We start from the raw sequence: 16,229 nt of genomic DNA, 5'->3' as shown, positions 1-16,229 counted from the left end.
TTGGTCATAAAAATATAGAAATCTTGAGTAAAGTTGAGTCACTCACTCGTTACCCCTGAGTCAAGTCCAAGTTGAGTTACTGATGTGAGTAGAGTCAGATCTGGAAACAAGGACCTTGAACTGAGTCCCCAGCACTGGATACCAGACTCTTCCAAGCTCCAGTATTTGTTACAAGCTTTGGCCTTGGCCTTGGCCTTGGCCTTCTCCTTCTCAGCAGATTTTTGATTTTTGCTGTAAGAAGGAAAAGGGCATGCACACCCAAGTATACTTGAAAAATATACCAAAATTATACAAAAATATCATATTAAATACACATTCAATATTATATGCAGCTGAATGATTTATAAGGGAGGGGACAGAAAATGAAAACAAAGACCCTGTCTTAGAAATGCAGTGCTTTTAAGGTCCATCCAATTTGTATTAGCCACACTGACTGGCAGAAGCTTTGTAGGCTTCAGATAGCATTGAAGGAACAAGCCATATGCTCTGTCACTGACCTGTGGTCACATTTGCAATTAGGATGCAACTAAACCTGCCAGCTGATCACCCTGGAGCCCTCATGGCTTAGTCTTGTGCTTTGAACAGCAGCCTGAACTGCAGAAATGAACAGGAAAAACTTTTCAAACCAGGGAAATTAATATTGTATCACCTGGTACCACCTGCTGCTATTGGCCTTGAAATAGAAACCTCCTCTTGGTTCTGATTGTTATGAATCTGATCATGGTTGCTTCCTCCTAGAGCTAATGGCAACTTTGGGGAAAGGATTTGCACCATGACCCTGGTGCAAATTAGAGGCTCCATCATGTTACTAGCTACTGTGTTTAGAAAGTGAGTGCAACTGCCGATGATGTTCAGAACAAACCAAACTTAATTGCTTTTCACAGGTGACTCTTCAAACAGACAGTACATAGTTAAAACAAGCCCCATTTTTCATGACAAAGTGCCTTTAGTCCTCGTATTTTCACAACTCCTCTGCAGCAACGATAGCAAAGTGCTACAACAAAAAGATATAGTAAATAGAGATTTAGAAAATCATAATTACAGAACTATTTGGAGAGGTGCAACTGTTTTGTGTTCTCAAAATGAACACAAAATGGGGGGAAATGGGAAAAATGAAAAATCTGAGAGAAAACAAAACTGGTAACCCCTGCCTAGAAGTTTGAACTGACAGCATCCACTGGTTTTTCCTTAAAAGGCTTTCTCAACAACCACAATGGATGGCCAGATTCTTTGATTAAAGGTGGATATCTGATAGCTGAAACGGCCTCTGTGTATTTCTAGAAGTAGTCTCTCTCTCTCCCTCTCTCCCCCTCTCTCTCTTATATATGCATGGCAGTTGCCTCTGGAATTTTGGAATCCTACACAAATGCCCAATTTGCCTTCATGGTTGATCTGACGTCTGGACCTCATTTTTTCACCTGCTCCGACAGCAACAAATCATAAATTCTTTCTGGAACAATCATATCAGAGGAGAATTCTGGGACTAGCTGATGCAAATTATGCTAATTAAAGCTCCATCGAGTGAGAATAAATTACTGGTAACATTATTTAAAAAGCAATTATTTTAATAGTTTCAATCTTTTTCACTGTCAAATTCCTGCATGATAGTGATGACTGCAAAATTCTTGGGTTTGCAATTAAACACACACACCCTCGCTTGCTCACTCACACAATTGTGAGTGCATATTTTTAGATTGAAAACTAGAGTAACAAAATGCCTTGGTACAGTATCCTGCATTGAATTAATTCCACCTGAAGCTTCTGATGAAGTCATAAATCACAAGAGCAAATGAAAGTTTCCTTGGGGCTGTTCAGCTTGAAAGCAAATCTATTAAGCTGCCACCTGATAAAAATAAGTCCCTCTAGTTGCTCTTTTTAATCAATACAGGTACAAGATGCTGGTGGGCACTTTGGCTTGCCAGCCATCTGTGGGCACATAGCCCTGAAACACAAGTATTCTCCTGTCTGTTCCTAGAAAAATGAAGGCTTCTGCTAGAGGACTCCTGGGCCAATAGATAATAATATTTGGCCAGCTGAAAAACCTGAAGCATATTGAGGGATAAGTCTGTCTGTTCTCATTATCGTAGGGAGATTCATAATGCCTTTTGACTAATTGGTGTCACATGATGATATATTGTGAAGATGTGCTATTTCAGTTTCAGAGTACAATGCCAAGATGTTCCTCAATTAGAGATGTCAGAGAAATTTACGATGGATCAAACCAATACCAGGTTCCGATGAATCCATTCTGCAGAATCCAGGGAAGACTAATTTTTCAGAGTCATGCAGACTCCATTGATTTGCAGATCCTGTTTTAAACTTTCCAGAGTTGTACACAACTTTGATCATGGTAATCTATCTACAATTTCAAAACAAAATCCATCAACCATCCATTGGTTTCAACCATCCATAGGTTTCAACCATCCTCCAAAAAAATGTTGGGAGACAAATATGAGTATGATTTTGTCTTGTCAAACAAATAAGTGTTTCAGAAGAGTAATAATTAAGACTTGCAGACTAAGGTGAATGGTCACCTTATTCAGCTAATGCTGCCTAGGTGGGTGAACTGACCATTGCTGGAATAAAGTACAACAGCATTAAAAAATTCTGCAGAATTACTAACCCACTAGCATTTCTTCTATTCTGACCACCCACTTTTGTTAGTCCTGAGTCATTAAAAAACCTGTTTTGTAAAAATCCTCTTACTGGTGTCCTGGAGAGGATGGTTGTTCACCATAGGTGAGGAAATGAGTGGCTGTTTTCAAGAATGAAATATATTTCTTCAACACACTGCCATCTTCTGTCTGCCCATCTTGCCTCTTTAGTCTCCTCTCCTCTCTATACACCCACATGGAGTAAAGAGATCTCAGGAGGAAGTATAGGCTAAGGCTGATCTTTCCAGCACCCTGTGCTGCTAGATTACAGTATCTGTCATTGACTTAGTCTAGACAGCTTGATGGAAAGGATACTGATGCCATATGAGAAAGAAGGAAAGTGTATTTGCTGTTTGTTATCAGACATTCAGTTTGCTGTGCTAGGCAACTGGTGCAGAATACAGCCTTCTAATCAGTGGTTTATGGGTAAATCAAATACGACCAGCAAGAGGAAGGACTTTCTAATGGCACCAAAAAAAAAAAGCAAAAGGTAATAAATTGAGGATGTCTACTTATATGAACTTTGAATTAAGAGTGAGACTAATTAGGAGTGTGAATTATGTGCTATGCTTCTACTAAGAGAAGGCCCAAATAGTCACATGGCCCGGGACCGCTATCAAAAATATGTCCCTGTGCTGAGTTACCATCCTTCTCTCTCTAACACGTAGAAAGACGTCCCTGTGCCTTCTCTCCTTTTTCCTCTGCCTCTTCAAATAGCAACCAATGATTTGGAGAAAGGTAGAGAAATTCCACAGTCAAGTCCAACTATATGTTATGAGCAGTGATTGGAGGAGGAATGGTCAAATTTAATCAGTTTTGTGCTGTCTCACCTGCAGTTCTTTTTTGGTCATGCATATGGAAACTTTTGCTAAACTTTGATTTTTTTTAAAATCAAAACTACCTAAAACAACATTCTTAGCCATCTGAGTGCACCAGCCAAATTCAATATATTCAGCTATTCCCAAGCATGGAACTGCCCATGCTATATCTCTGTGCCACATGGCTGATAAAGTAGATTCTGCATAGATTGAAGTGCCTGCTCTTGCCTAATCTTGGAAGCTAAGCAGGGTCAGGCCTGGTTGAACTCTGGATGGGTGACTTGAATATTGTGAAATGACCAAAGAGCTTCAGCTTTGGGCAGCACAGAAATGTAATATAATAATAATAAAGTTGATGAAGAGATGGCAACCCTAGTTATGCATGAACATGGGTGAATACACAACAATTCAGACTTTTATGAGTTAAGCAGTCAAATCCTGGGCCTTGATGGATGGATCTGGCAGAGTTGGTCTCTCTCACATTTATTCTCCTTAGGTTCATTTTGTCCTAAATGTGGAGAAGGCTGCTATATGCCATCTTTGAAGGACTTCTGCAAAGGCATCCAATAAATATCTTAAATATATTAATTAATTGTGGCAAAGTCTTATCCAAGCTGACATGCCATTTTTATCTGTTGTGATGATGGCTGCATTTCCATATCACCTGGTGGTTTGGGAAAAGAGCTGCAGGTAATATTGACCCATCTGTGCCTTTAAAACATGTAAATGGGAGGCTCCATTAGCTGCTGGTAGAGTGATGGACAATTCTTTACCTGCATCTTTTGGCTTTTCTCATGAGCACCATCGGAGAAAATGATGGCCATCTATGACAAAGCAAAACCCGGCCTTTGAGACCTATGCAGGAGGCCCTCCTGTGTGAGGCATCCCTTAAGGAGGTGAGAGGGCTGGCTGCTAGGAGCGGGGCCTTTTCTGCAGCTGCTCCCCATATCTTGAATGCTCTCCCCAGGAAGACTTGCCTGGTGCCTCCCTTATAGTTTTTTTAGCATCTGGCAAAGACCTTCCTTTTTAAAAAACATTTTAATAGCTAATTGCCATAGACCTTTGTTTTGTCTGTTTTACTGTATTATATTGTTGTTTTTAATATATAATATGTTATGGTTTTTATTATGTTGTATTGTGTTTTATCATGTGTTGTGAGCTGCCCAGAGATGCTGTGGCACAACTGGGTGCCATACAAAAGTTTTAAATACATACATACATACATACATAAAAACTCAGGTGCCTATAGGCTTCTTTCTTTATGGAAGAAAGAGGCTGTATTTCTGTAGTTATAGTGGACAAGACGTGGTAATGTTTGAGTGGTTTTCTTTTGGGGCTATAAATCAGATTAAGTGCTGTGCCTAAGGATGGAGTGGCAAAAGTCATTGCAGGCTGATCATACCATTGGAAAACAAACAAAAAATTGGAGGCAGGGTGATGAATCAGCCTCTTCCTTGTCCATGTTATTTTTCTATGGGTTCCCTCAGAGTCCATCCCTTTTTAGCAAGAATTTGTTTTTTAAAATCTGTGTAAACTTCCATGTTCATAAATGCTCTTGCAAAATTACTTGGAAATGTTTCTTGCACCAAGAAGAAAGTGCAAACACTGACCACTGGCCCATTTCCAGCTGTCTCCTCTTGCTCACTACGTGGCGGCCATGTTTTGTTCCTGACCCGGTTACCTAAGCGTTTTCATTAAAACAACCTGCAGACACCAAATAGAACTGCTCTGATGCCCCTCTGACATTGTTCTGCCACTGTTTCTAATTGCAGGATCCTGAAAAAACAAGAACTGTACACGAACCAATTTACTAATATATTCAGCTGCTTAACTTTCTCAGTCTTTCATCCTGGAAAGTGTCTATGGAGGGATATTGTTGTGCATAGTAGGATACTTCCGAGTAGATGTAAACATTTCTCTTATTTTGCATTCCTTCAGTGTAATGCAATGCTCTCTCCTAGCCCAGTTGGAAAAACAGTGCCCGTGAGGCTCATCAACTACAGTATGTATGGATCTGCATGCATTTATATATTCTCAGATATATGAGCTCCCATGACAACATCCAAATTTCACAGCATGAGCAGCGACTCACAGCACTGTGATTCTTCCTGAATTATCCAGTGCATGTATGCATACATCAACACACGCACACACTCAGACACACGATTTTTCAATGGGTAAGATGGTTTGTATATCTCAAAAATTATATACATGCATTTCAAAAGCAGGCTACATTAATTAAACTCAGACTAGAAGAACCTGAAAACGACATCAGCAATATAAAAATCACTCTGCGATGATCAGTTTTTGGCTTTTTGTTTTTTAAAAAGTATTTCATGATTGCCAAACCCTGCTAAAGGGAGAGAAACCGTTGATAAAATTCAGCTCTCTACTAAAACCTGGCTGTACATGGTGGTGTAAAATGGAGCCATCTGAACCTTTTGGCGAAAGGATTTGCTCAGTAAGAGGGGTGGATTATTCAGTGTATGTATGCATACCTCAGCATACATGCATGCGTGTACACACACACACACAACTTTCCTTACATCAAAGACAGGACACAGCTATGACTTCAAAATTTCAATGATCTGGCAGGCTGGCATTGGAAGAGGTTGCCCCTTAGGCATTTAGATTTAAAGGTAAGAAGCAATGTTGAAATGGTGTTGTCCTCCCATGAGATATTCTCCTCAACTAACTAGCAGGTGCTGGGAGGTAGTAGCGATGTGTTGGGGAGGTAGAACTTTGCCCCTACTCTTCTCCCCATCAGCTGGAGGACTGCCTTTGGGAATGGGGATGAACCATATTGAAGGAAGTCCATAACTGCCAGTCCAGAGCCATTTATCCCAGCCAGCAAAAAGTCTTGGGACAACCCTGATGCTGAATCCTCTAGAAGATGCGCTTGTCATTGAAGTGGCTTTATAAAAAGGGACATTCACTCCTCCTACTTGTACATGTCTGCTGTTTCCTATGTCCATGACACCCTTTACATTTGCTCAGCAGAGCACTGGAAATGACCCTTTGGGTTCAAATGACCCACACTCGGCCTTCCAATAGTCCCCTAAAACACACGGCTGGATGCAGAGCACACATGCATGGTGCAGTGTAGGGATGGGTGAGGATTAGCATGGCAAAATTCACAAGTAGCTTCGGAAGCAACACTGAAAGAACTTCAGATTTAAGCGATGTGTAAGTGGGAGAAAGTGAAATTGATAGCTGGGTCCATCCAGGCAGAGGGATTGGACTGCTTTGGTCCAAAAAATCTGGGTTTGAATTAATGCTATACTGGAAATTTTGGCCACATTTTCCCCTAACTGTTTTGCATTCTGTTTGATAGAAATCAAACTGACTTTGAAAAGAAATCTAAAGGAGAAGGAGCTTTCAGAGAATTTCTCCTGGGCTGGTTTCAGGGTACTTCTGCTTATCTTTCTTTTGAAGAGGCTGAATGGTGTGTGTAAAATTGTAAAATTCTCTCTCTGATGGGTATAGTCTAACTCCAGCCCCTGTTGGGCTGGAGTCTTTATTTTCCATTGCATTTGCTTGTGAAGAATCCTGTATATCAATCCAGTGTATAGCATTAATGGTGTCACTTCAACAGTAAAAATGTATAGAGCCTGAAAAAGTTGGCATCCTCGTCATTCTTGCCTCTGGCTTGCACAAAATGGCTAAACGACATTGGGGGATATGTGCTTGTGCTTATTTGCTCGTTTGGCTTTGGCTATCAGCTAATGAGTCCTTTTTAATGTGGGAAGGAGCTTCATTTTCGTGGAAGACGGGGAATTGTAACAGCCTTGCTTTTTCCCCCCCTCCAGCTATTTCTTGTTGTTTAAAAATCCCTTTGGGGTGTAATGCTTCTGGCAGTTCTCTGCCACAGAGTGTGCTTTATGGTGCTTATGTGCCCTTTTAGTATCCACAATATTACTTCTATCATTCCTTGCCAGTGAATTTAAAGGAGCAAATATCCATAGGAAAATAACATGAAATGGCTTACAAGTTTTAGCGGCTGAGTCAAGTCAACAATACTCATTATTAGAAGGTGAGGCTGTTCTTGTTTGAAGGTGAGATCTGGTAAATCGGATTGACAAATGGGGCTGGCAAGAGGGTGTTCCTGTGTCAAGTGCTCTTCTTCAAGAACTGCTCCTCTTCACGGTTCCAGACATGAACTCCTGCAGAGGACTCTCTCCATCCTGGCCACCACAATATTTTGTCAGCATTTAGTGACCACTGGAGCATCTCATTTGGGAACATTCCTCTCAAATATGTTATTTGCTTCCTAACAAGGGGTTTGGTTTGTTTGGTAGTTCTACAAACCTGGAAGTTCTCCTAAGCTGTTGATTCTTCCTACCAGTTCTTGGATGTCTACAGAAGCAGTGACAATGAATAGAGTTAAATTAGATTTTTTTTCTGTTGAGTTTCCTCCACTCCTGGATTTACCCATTCATACCACGTGAAACTGAATATGGGCATACCCACCATTTCTTCTGGCCAGTTCACCTGTTTCTCTTGTTGCTCAGAGCAGCTGGCCATGGCTGGTGGTCATAGAAAGAAGAACCTGCAACTCCATGATGGCTATTTTTAAAGTAACTCCACTTTCCCTGCCAGAAAGCCTATGAGCTGCTGAAAATCATGACACTTGAGCTCATACAATAGCAAGATAGGTGAGGAGAATGAGCGTTGATCCCTGACCTCCAGCCTACCAGCAACCCTGTTCCCTGAAAATTGAATGGGATGGGGAACACAGTAGTGACCTGAGAAACAAGAACTTGGATTTATTGAGCAATAAATAAATAGTGGCAATTGGTGGTGCTTGTGGGGAACTGACTGGTAACTGGGTAAGAGGCAGGAAACAGGATGCTGCTACTGCTGCTTTCCTTCTGGGTCTCTCCTGAGCATCTCTCTCACTCTGCCTCATCCTGGTTTCCTCCAAGAATTTCCCTTTCAAGCTCTGTGTGAGTCTCTCACTTCATAGCCACCCCAGGATCACTCACTCAAAGAAGAGCAGCTCTTAGGCCAATGGTGACCAGCCTGTTGTGTCTAGCTGTACAGGAATACCTGTAAAACAGTAAGAGGGCTCTGTCTCAGTCCTCGGCATTGTTATCCCTACACCTGTCTTCATGCTTCAAATAGGGATGTATGAGAATGTCCTTGGTGTGCTCAAAACATCTGAGCATGCCTTGATTGTAACCTTGAATGGAAGCGTGAGCACGTCTACTGAAAATATTTCTAGATTGTTGAACTCATGGTCATGTTTGTCTAATTCCGGATTCTAGGGATGATTTGAGCAAATTTCCTGAATAGACTGACTCAACCCTGCTGTAGCCTATGGAGAACATGGGAACAAATTGGGAAATGTGCGCAAATTTGGGGGGGGGGGTGAACAAAGTTAGGGAGATGGGCACAAATCTGATTCCTCAAGCAGGATGGCTGCAAGATCTCCACCTGCCCAAGCTCCTCAGCAACAGGTGTATTCAGGGATGCCACCTCTGCTTATGTTGCCAAATGGTCCGTACTTATGCACATAAGGGAAGTAACAACAGGATTTGGTTGCAACAGTCTCTCATATATATACACATGTGTCTGTGTCTGTGTGTGTGTGTGTGTATACAGTTTTTTTTTGTAAAAAAAAAAAGTGCCGGAACTCACGTCGCCGCCGGCAGTAAGCACACATACCAGTCCCAAGCCGAGCAGCGGAGCAGCTAGCTCTTACTATCAGATAGCAGATGCAGACACAATAGCAGCCTGCAGGCACCATATTAATGTTTGCTGCTGATCTGCTATGCCAAAATCACTTCGTAAAATCCATTGAAAAAATGGTGCCGGAATGCTGTTCCGGTGCGTTCTATGACAAAAAAAGCCATATATATATATATATATATATATATATATATATATATATATATATGTATGTATGTATGTATGTATATGTATATGTATGTATGTATGTATGTATGTATGTATATGTATATGTATATGTCCCTCTCTATATATATATAGAGAGAGAGAGAGGGAGAGAGGGTGGGAGGCAGGGAGGGAGTATGCTAAAATGGAGGTAATGGGATCAAACTTCACTGTTGCCTATGTTGTTTAGGGCTAATGGAAGTTGTATGCCAAAAATATCTGGAGGGAAATTAGTTGCCCAGCTCTTTCTGAATAGTCCATACAGAGCAAGGAGCACTGAGCCTGCTTGGTGCTCATGGGATGCTGACAGAGTCAAGGTGGAGTGAATGGAAAGTAAATGATCCATGGACGAGTAGAGTGGGATGGAGTGGAGTGACTGGCCTCCTGAAGAGTGTTCTGCAGTGTGACCATCTTTGCAGGTCCCACCTGGACAATCTTGTCAAGAACAAATCTCTCTTTCAATAGGATGAACGGGAGTCAAGTTCAGTGTAACGCATGTAGCAAGAATCATGCTTATTTGCTTCAGTAAGTTGCTTTTCATCCTATGAACTTCATTTTCAGATCTCCAAACTTTCCATTTAGTTAGTTTGTATAAATCTCACTTGATATATTTTGTTTAAGTTTTACTTTCCATTGCCTCTGGTATTGGAACACATCATGATTTTTCCCTGCCAAAATGTCTGGGCATGGACCAGTTTGTTTATGTTGTTGTGGCTGAGAAAGTAAATCCTTCTTTAGGGTTGGCATGATTAAAATCCAAATGTATTGTCAATATCAATGAGTGAGAACAAAGGCTTATTAAAATGTTCGTGTTGATGAAATTCCACAAACAGAGCAATTTATGCAGATGAGGGCCTGGAAGAGGAGAGTCAATGAAGGTAGGCCAACAGAAAGAAAGATGATAATGCTAACTAGGAAGGAAATTTGAGATTAGCAGCAGTGCCAAATTTGTATAGATGGTCCCAATATTTAACAAGAGGTTACAAGTTCTGCAGATCAGAAATCTTTTTTTTTTTCATAGCATTCAACACTAAAGTCTGGTGTTGCTATTTGGATGAATAATGCACGGAGAAAAGTAATATTTTCAATATTTACCATGTGGCTCACCATTAGTACAGAAGCAAACAAGTGGATTGCGTTTGAATTAAAAGTATTATGCTGCTTGCATGGAGGGTTCGTCTTTTGTTTTGTTCATTCACTAAGTTCTGGAAGGGAAAAGTGAAACCATCTTTTCCTGACATTTTCTTCCACAAAAGGTAAAAAAATGGGGGAAATGGTTGTATTAAAGCTGCATTTAAGGCTGTACCCACAGGGAAATTTTAAGAAATAAGGTGCTATGAGTGCTTGTGAATCTTAACCTTCTTTCCAGGGCACGTTAAGTTTCAAGCTAAACTTGGGACACATAAACATACACTAAAGTAAAAGAAGAAACTTCAGCCAAATGATAAATGAACAGTTTAACAAGCAGTTGGGCTCATGGAGTAGCAATCACACGCATTAGAAGTCTGCAGACATACTTAACTTCTGTGCTGAGCCATCATATCTGGTGCTTCTGTCTGAACCCAAAACTCTTACCCTTCTTGCCTGCCTTCCTTTCTGTTGTTCTGTCCTTTTGGATCTCACCATGTCGTGCCAAGAGCAAATTAGTAGTTTCTTCACAGCCTGTTACAGACCAAATGATGTATGATTTTCATTTTACTAATGTAAACCTCCCCCATCAAGCTAAGGAAAAACATAAAAGTTCCATCAGAGCTGCCTGTTCATTATATCCTGGCATGAACGAAACCTAGATTCCCTTAGATATACTTGCATTAACAGTTTTGGAGTGAGGTAAGATCAATATGGTGTTAGCAACGGCCTTAGAAATTGTATAGAGGTGTCTCCATGTCTGTTTTGCCCTTGGACACTGTCCTTGTAGCTGCACAGAAAAAGACAGGTGTGATGACATATGATCCAAGGTACACCAAGGATGCAAAGCCTCAGGCTGATGAACCACATCAAAACCATGTGCGCCCCCAATTTGGCAACCTTTTTCTCCTAACCTCTAATGACTCCATTTAAAAAAAAAATCTTACCAACTCACCTCATTGTTCATTTTTTAACTGATATGTGCACTGAAACAGCTTTTAAAAAAATGAACTGATTTTTTTCCCTGAACTATTTTTTTAATGTTTACAATATGCATATATTTGCAAGAACTGTACACAGAAATGAATGCATCACTGGGAAGAATCCCACATCACACACATTAATTAGGAACATCACTTGCAAAACTGTATACCAAAAGGCATGTTTAGGATATGCAGATGAGGTTTGAAGATTAAAAAAGTATTTGTAACATGTGGGACAAACTGAACATAACGGGAAAATTAAAAACGAAGAGGTTGAAACTGACATATTTTTCTGGCCTTAGAAGTGTACCCTGTTGAATCCAATAGGACTTGGGCCCAGGTAAATAGTCACTGGATTGCAGCATCTACCAGTTCCTCTCTGTCCCTGAATCTGTCCCTTAAGCTGCTCTTCTGTGCATGTTTAGGGTAGGACAGAAATGGAAGTACAATTTCCAGCACTCCCTGGCCAGAATAAACTTTATATTATTTACTGTTATGCTTCTTGCTGCCTGCGCAGTTACTCCCTTGCTAGTCCACGTATGTGTGAAGGATTCTCTTCAGCTACTTTTGCCTTCCGTGGCTGAATTACAAACAGATAAGGAGGACCAAGGATTCTCTTCCTTGCCAGTGGAAAGGAACCCCATGAAACTTCTGGATCGCCATTTGGTAGTCCATGATTGAGGCTGTAGGATGTGGAGAACAAACATGCTTGAATGGGCTTTTTTTCAAACACCTACAGTTTTGTATTTGGGTGCTCTGGCCCACTTGCGTTTCTGAAACCTGGAAACTGAAGTGTCTCAGAATATATAGAATCCCATCATTTCTTCCACCTGGATGTGGTGTGTTTCAGTGTGGATAATACTGGAGGGATGCCAGCTTAGTACTTGGCCAACCCAGGTGTCAAATTTCATGAAGTTCTCCTACTAGTTGCCTCACCCCATTTTCAGTGATTCTAGGGGGATGCTCAAATGCATAGACATTTCCATAAGAGATATGGAATCTATAGCCACATATTTGTGCACCTGAGTACCTAGCATTTGTAAAGCCAGGTGGTTGTGCGAGCCGGGCCGCAGTAGTTGGGCTGTCCCTACCAACACAATGGTGTTCACCCTTGCTGATGTTATGGGGCTACTAATTCAGATCCATGATGCTGGCCTGCATATCAGCTTCACTGCATGGTCCTTGACTGGCTGGGATCACCTTCAAGAAGGGTCCTTCAAAGTCGTTGTCATCATCATTACATGCCATTTATATCCCACCTTTTCCATCTTGTGAGGAACTCAAGGCAGCTTACATAGCTCCATGTTACCCTCACCACAACAACCCTGTGAGGTAGGATGGGCTGTGTGTCTCATTGAGTTTCATGGCCAAGTGAGGACATAGAAGCCGGGTCTCCCAGGTCCCTCTTCTAGCACTTTGACCACAGAGTACATCATACTGGAACAGCAGCAGACTGGGAAGGCATGGCTGCAATGAAGCAAAAAGCAAGTATGGACATCAGGCAAGAAGACTGGTGGTTTTAAAACAAGTGTGGACATTAGCTAAGAAGATTGGTGTTTTTCGTCATTGTGTACCTTCAGATTAAAGGTAAAGGTAAAGGTTTCCCCTTGACATTAAGTCCAGTCATGCCTGACTCTCGGGGGCAGTGCTCATCTCCGTTTCCTAGCCGAGGGAGCCAGTGTTTGTCTGCAGACACTCTCCGTGGTTGTGTGGCCAGCATGACTAAAAACCAAAGTGCACGGAACGCTGTTACCTGCCCACCAAAGTGGTCCCTTCTTATCTACTTACGTTTGCATGGCTTTCGAACTGCAAGGTTGGCAGGAGCTGGGACGGAGCAACGGGAACTCACCCCGTTGTGCAGATTCGAACCAGCGACCTTTCGATCAACCGGCCCAGCAGCACAGTGGTTTAAACCACTGAGCCACCTGCAGTCCCACACCTTCAGATTGACAGTGATCAAATTAAAAAAAGGAGTATCATGAAAATGTGGCACAGCATTTATCATAATATGTAAGTTCATCTATCTCTCAGAAGGATTGGTTGTCATCAGAATTTATGCACCGCAGAAGGGCACTTATTTTGTCCCTCAAACCAAATATATTTAGTTTTTAAAGTCTTTCAGACTATATTATGTTTGAGCCATAGCATCTATAGAATGGTGAAATCTTGGCATTTCTCTCAATGCAAAGTTTAACATAGCATTTCACTAAACTCTCGCCTGTGCGGGTAATCCATAATCAGGCACCCTTTGAAGAATTGACCTAGTCACCATCATGACAAGCCCAATCCATGCTTGTTATGTGCAGGCAAAATGCCTGTCATGGCAAGAGATCAGTATGTATGGAGGGAGGGCCAGCAGATTGCAGAGATGTGCCTGAGAGAAAGGGATGGGTGGGCGGGATGAGTCCCCATTACCAATGAAGGCGGAAACAGCTTGGCATAAAATTCCACCCAAATGGCAGCCATTACTTTATATGAGAGAAAGACAGAGTATACATTGGTCGGATCCCTTTGGCTCAGTTTCTTGGACTCTGGCATGCTTTCTCTTTGCCCCGAGCCTGACTCGGTGCTGAGCACCCTGCGTATTCCAGGCTTTGCGCACCTGCTGTGCAAGTGAGGTCCCTCTTGGCACATGTGTCTTGGAGTCTTTGAGTATGCACTGCTTGCGCTGAAGAAGGCCGCCGGGTTGCACTAGCGTGTGCCACTAGTGTTCATGAGCATTCAGACTTCATCTTGGCTTGGCTCACTTCCTAAGCCAGGGCCAAATAGAGCAGAAAAGTCTGATGTGCAGAAGAGGGTCAGATTCCAGGAGGATCAACAGAACCCTAAAATCGGGTCTAAACTTGCCCCTTGGTTCCACTCTCTGGGACAGATGCACCCATTCACAAAGGTTTAGCTGCAAGGAAGTTTTTCGTTCTCTCTGACATGCACACACATCTCTTTTCATTCTAGAAGGGATGCTCCCGTTATGTAGCTTTGGCGTTAGAATTGGAGAGCTCCGGCTGGCACCCCATTTTTTCTTCCCAGGTGTAGTGTGCATCAGTTCAGCCCCCTACACACACAAACACACTTGTCTGTGCACCTCAGGAGTCCACTTTGTGACGGCTTCTTAGTGGCTTAGGCCACAGGGACAATAACAATGCTTCCTCTTGCTGCTCCTCAGGACCTTCCTTTTATGTTTTTAAACCTACAACATGCCAGACATTGCCCTCCCTCTGATTTGGCTTCAAGCAGCTGATAATGCTGCATGATCAAATCTATGATGATGTTGGAAGCCAAGTCGGAGCAAGGACCATGTTCTTTTCCCACTCCTATCATGTTGTTGTTGTTAGTCGCGAAGTTGTGTCCGACCCATTGCGATCCCATGGACAACATTCCCCCAGGCCTTCCTGTCCTCCACCATCCCCCGGAGTCCACTTAAGCTCATGCCGACTGCTTCAGTGACTCCATCTAGCCACCTCATCCTCCACCGTCCCCTTCTTCTTTTGCCCTCAATTTTTCCCAGCATTAGGCTCTTCTCCAGGGAGTCCTTCCTTCTCATTAGGTGGCCAAAGTATTTGAGTTTCATCTTCAGTATCTGGCCTTCTAAAGAGCAGTCAGGGTTGATCTCTAGGACTGAACGGTTTGATCGTCTTGCGGTCCAAGGGACTCGCAGGAGTCTCCTCCAGCACCACAGTTCAAAGGCCTCAATCCTTTTGCGCTCAGCCTTCCTTATGGTCCAGCTTTCACAGCCATACATTGCAACTGGGAAAACCATAGCCTTGACTATACACACTTTTGTTGGCAGGGTGATGTCTCTGCTTTTTAGTATGCTATCTAGATTTGCCATAGCTTTCCTCCCAAGGAGAAAGCGTCTTTGAATTTCTTGGCTGCAGTCCCCGTCTGCAGTGATCAGGGCAGCCCAGGAAAATAAAATCTGTCACTACCTCCATTTCTTCCCCATCTACTTGCCAGGAAGTGAAAGGACTGGATGCCATGATCTTAGTTTTCTTAATGTTGAATTTCAAGCCAACTTTTGTGCTCTCCTCCACCTGCATCAAGAGGCTCTTTAGTTCCTCTTCACTTTCTGTCATTAGAGTGATATCATCTGCATATCTGAGGTTGTTGATATTTCTCCTGGCAATCTTAATCCCATGCCATGAACTAATAAAGAAGAAAGAATGTGTTCCAAATATACACAAGATAGAGGGCTCTGTTCACACATGTTCTTCCATTGATTTTGCACACTCACGGACACACACATACCAGCCCGCCCTGTTCTGGAGGGTCTCCTGACTTCAGGTCATGGAAAGGATTTCGTTAAGGAAGACCCCTTCCAAAGAACAGTTAATTTAGCCAGATCCAGTCCAGAGGAAGTAAAGGGTGGCTATTAGCAAGAGAGGATTTGATCGTTGTTGTCAGAAAGGGCAAAACACACAACCAACACCATAACAACAACCACAACAACCCCCCCTGCATGCACACACACACACACACACACACACACACGAGTTTGAGGAAGGGCCTAGAAAGTTGCTGTTGACAAGCTTTGAGCTGAAATCTCCCTTCGGGGAATCAGCACTGCAATTGTATGGCAGTCACATTAGTTTTCCAAGCACATGCAATCCAATAATGGCATGATGCAGGAGGAGAGCTCAGTGGTACAATACACAAAATAAAATATTAGATATGGCAGAAATAAATAGAAAATGATACGCTTTTCAGCTCTATTTCTGTAGCAACCTCTCATGGTTCATAGTGAATTATATTCT

Source organism: Varanus komodoensis, unplaced genomic scaffold, assembly GCF_004798865.1.
Source record: "Varanus komodoensis strain SLA01 unplaced genomic scaffold, ASM479886v1 scaffold19, whole genome shotgun sequence".
Lineage (NCBI taxonomy): Eukaryota > Metazoa > Chordata > Lepidosauria > Squamata > Varanidae > Varanus > Varanus komodoensis.
This window is presented reverse-complemented; position numbering follows the sequence as displayed.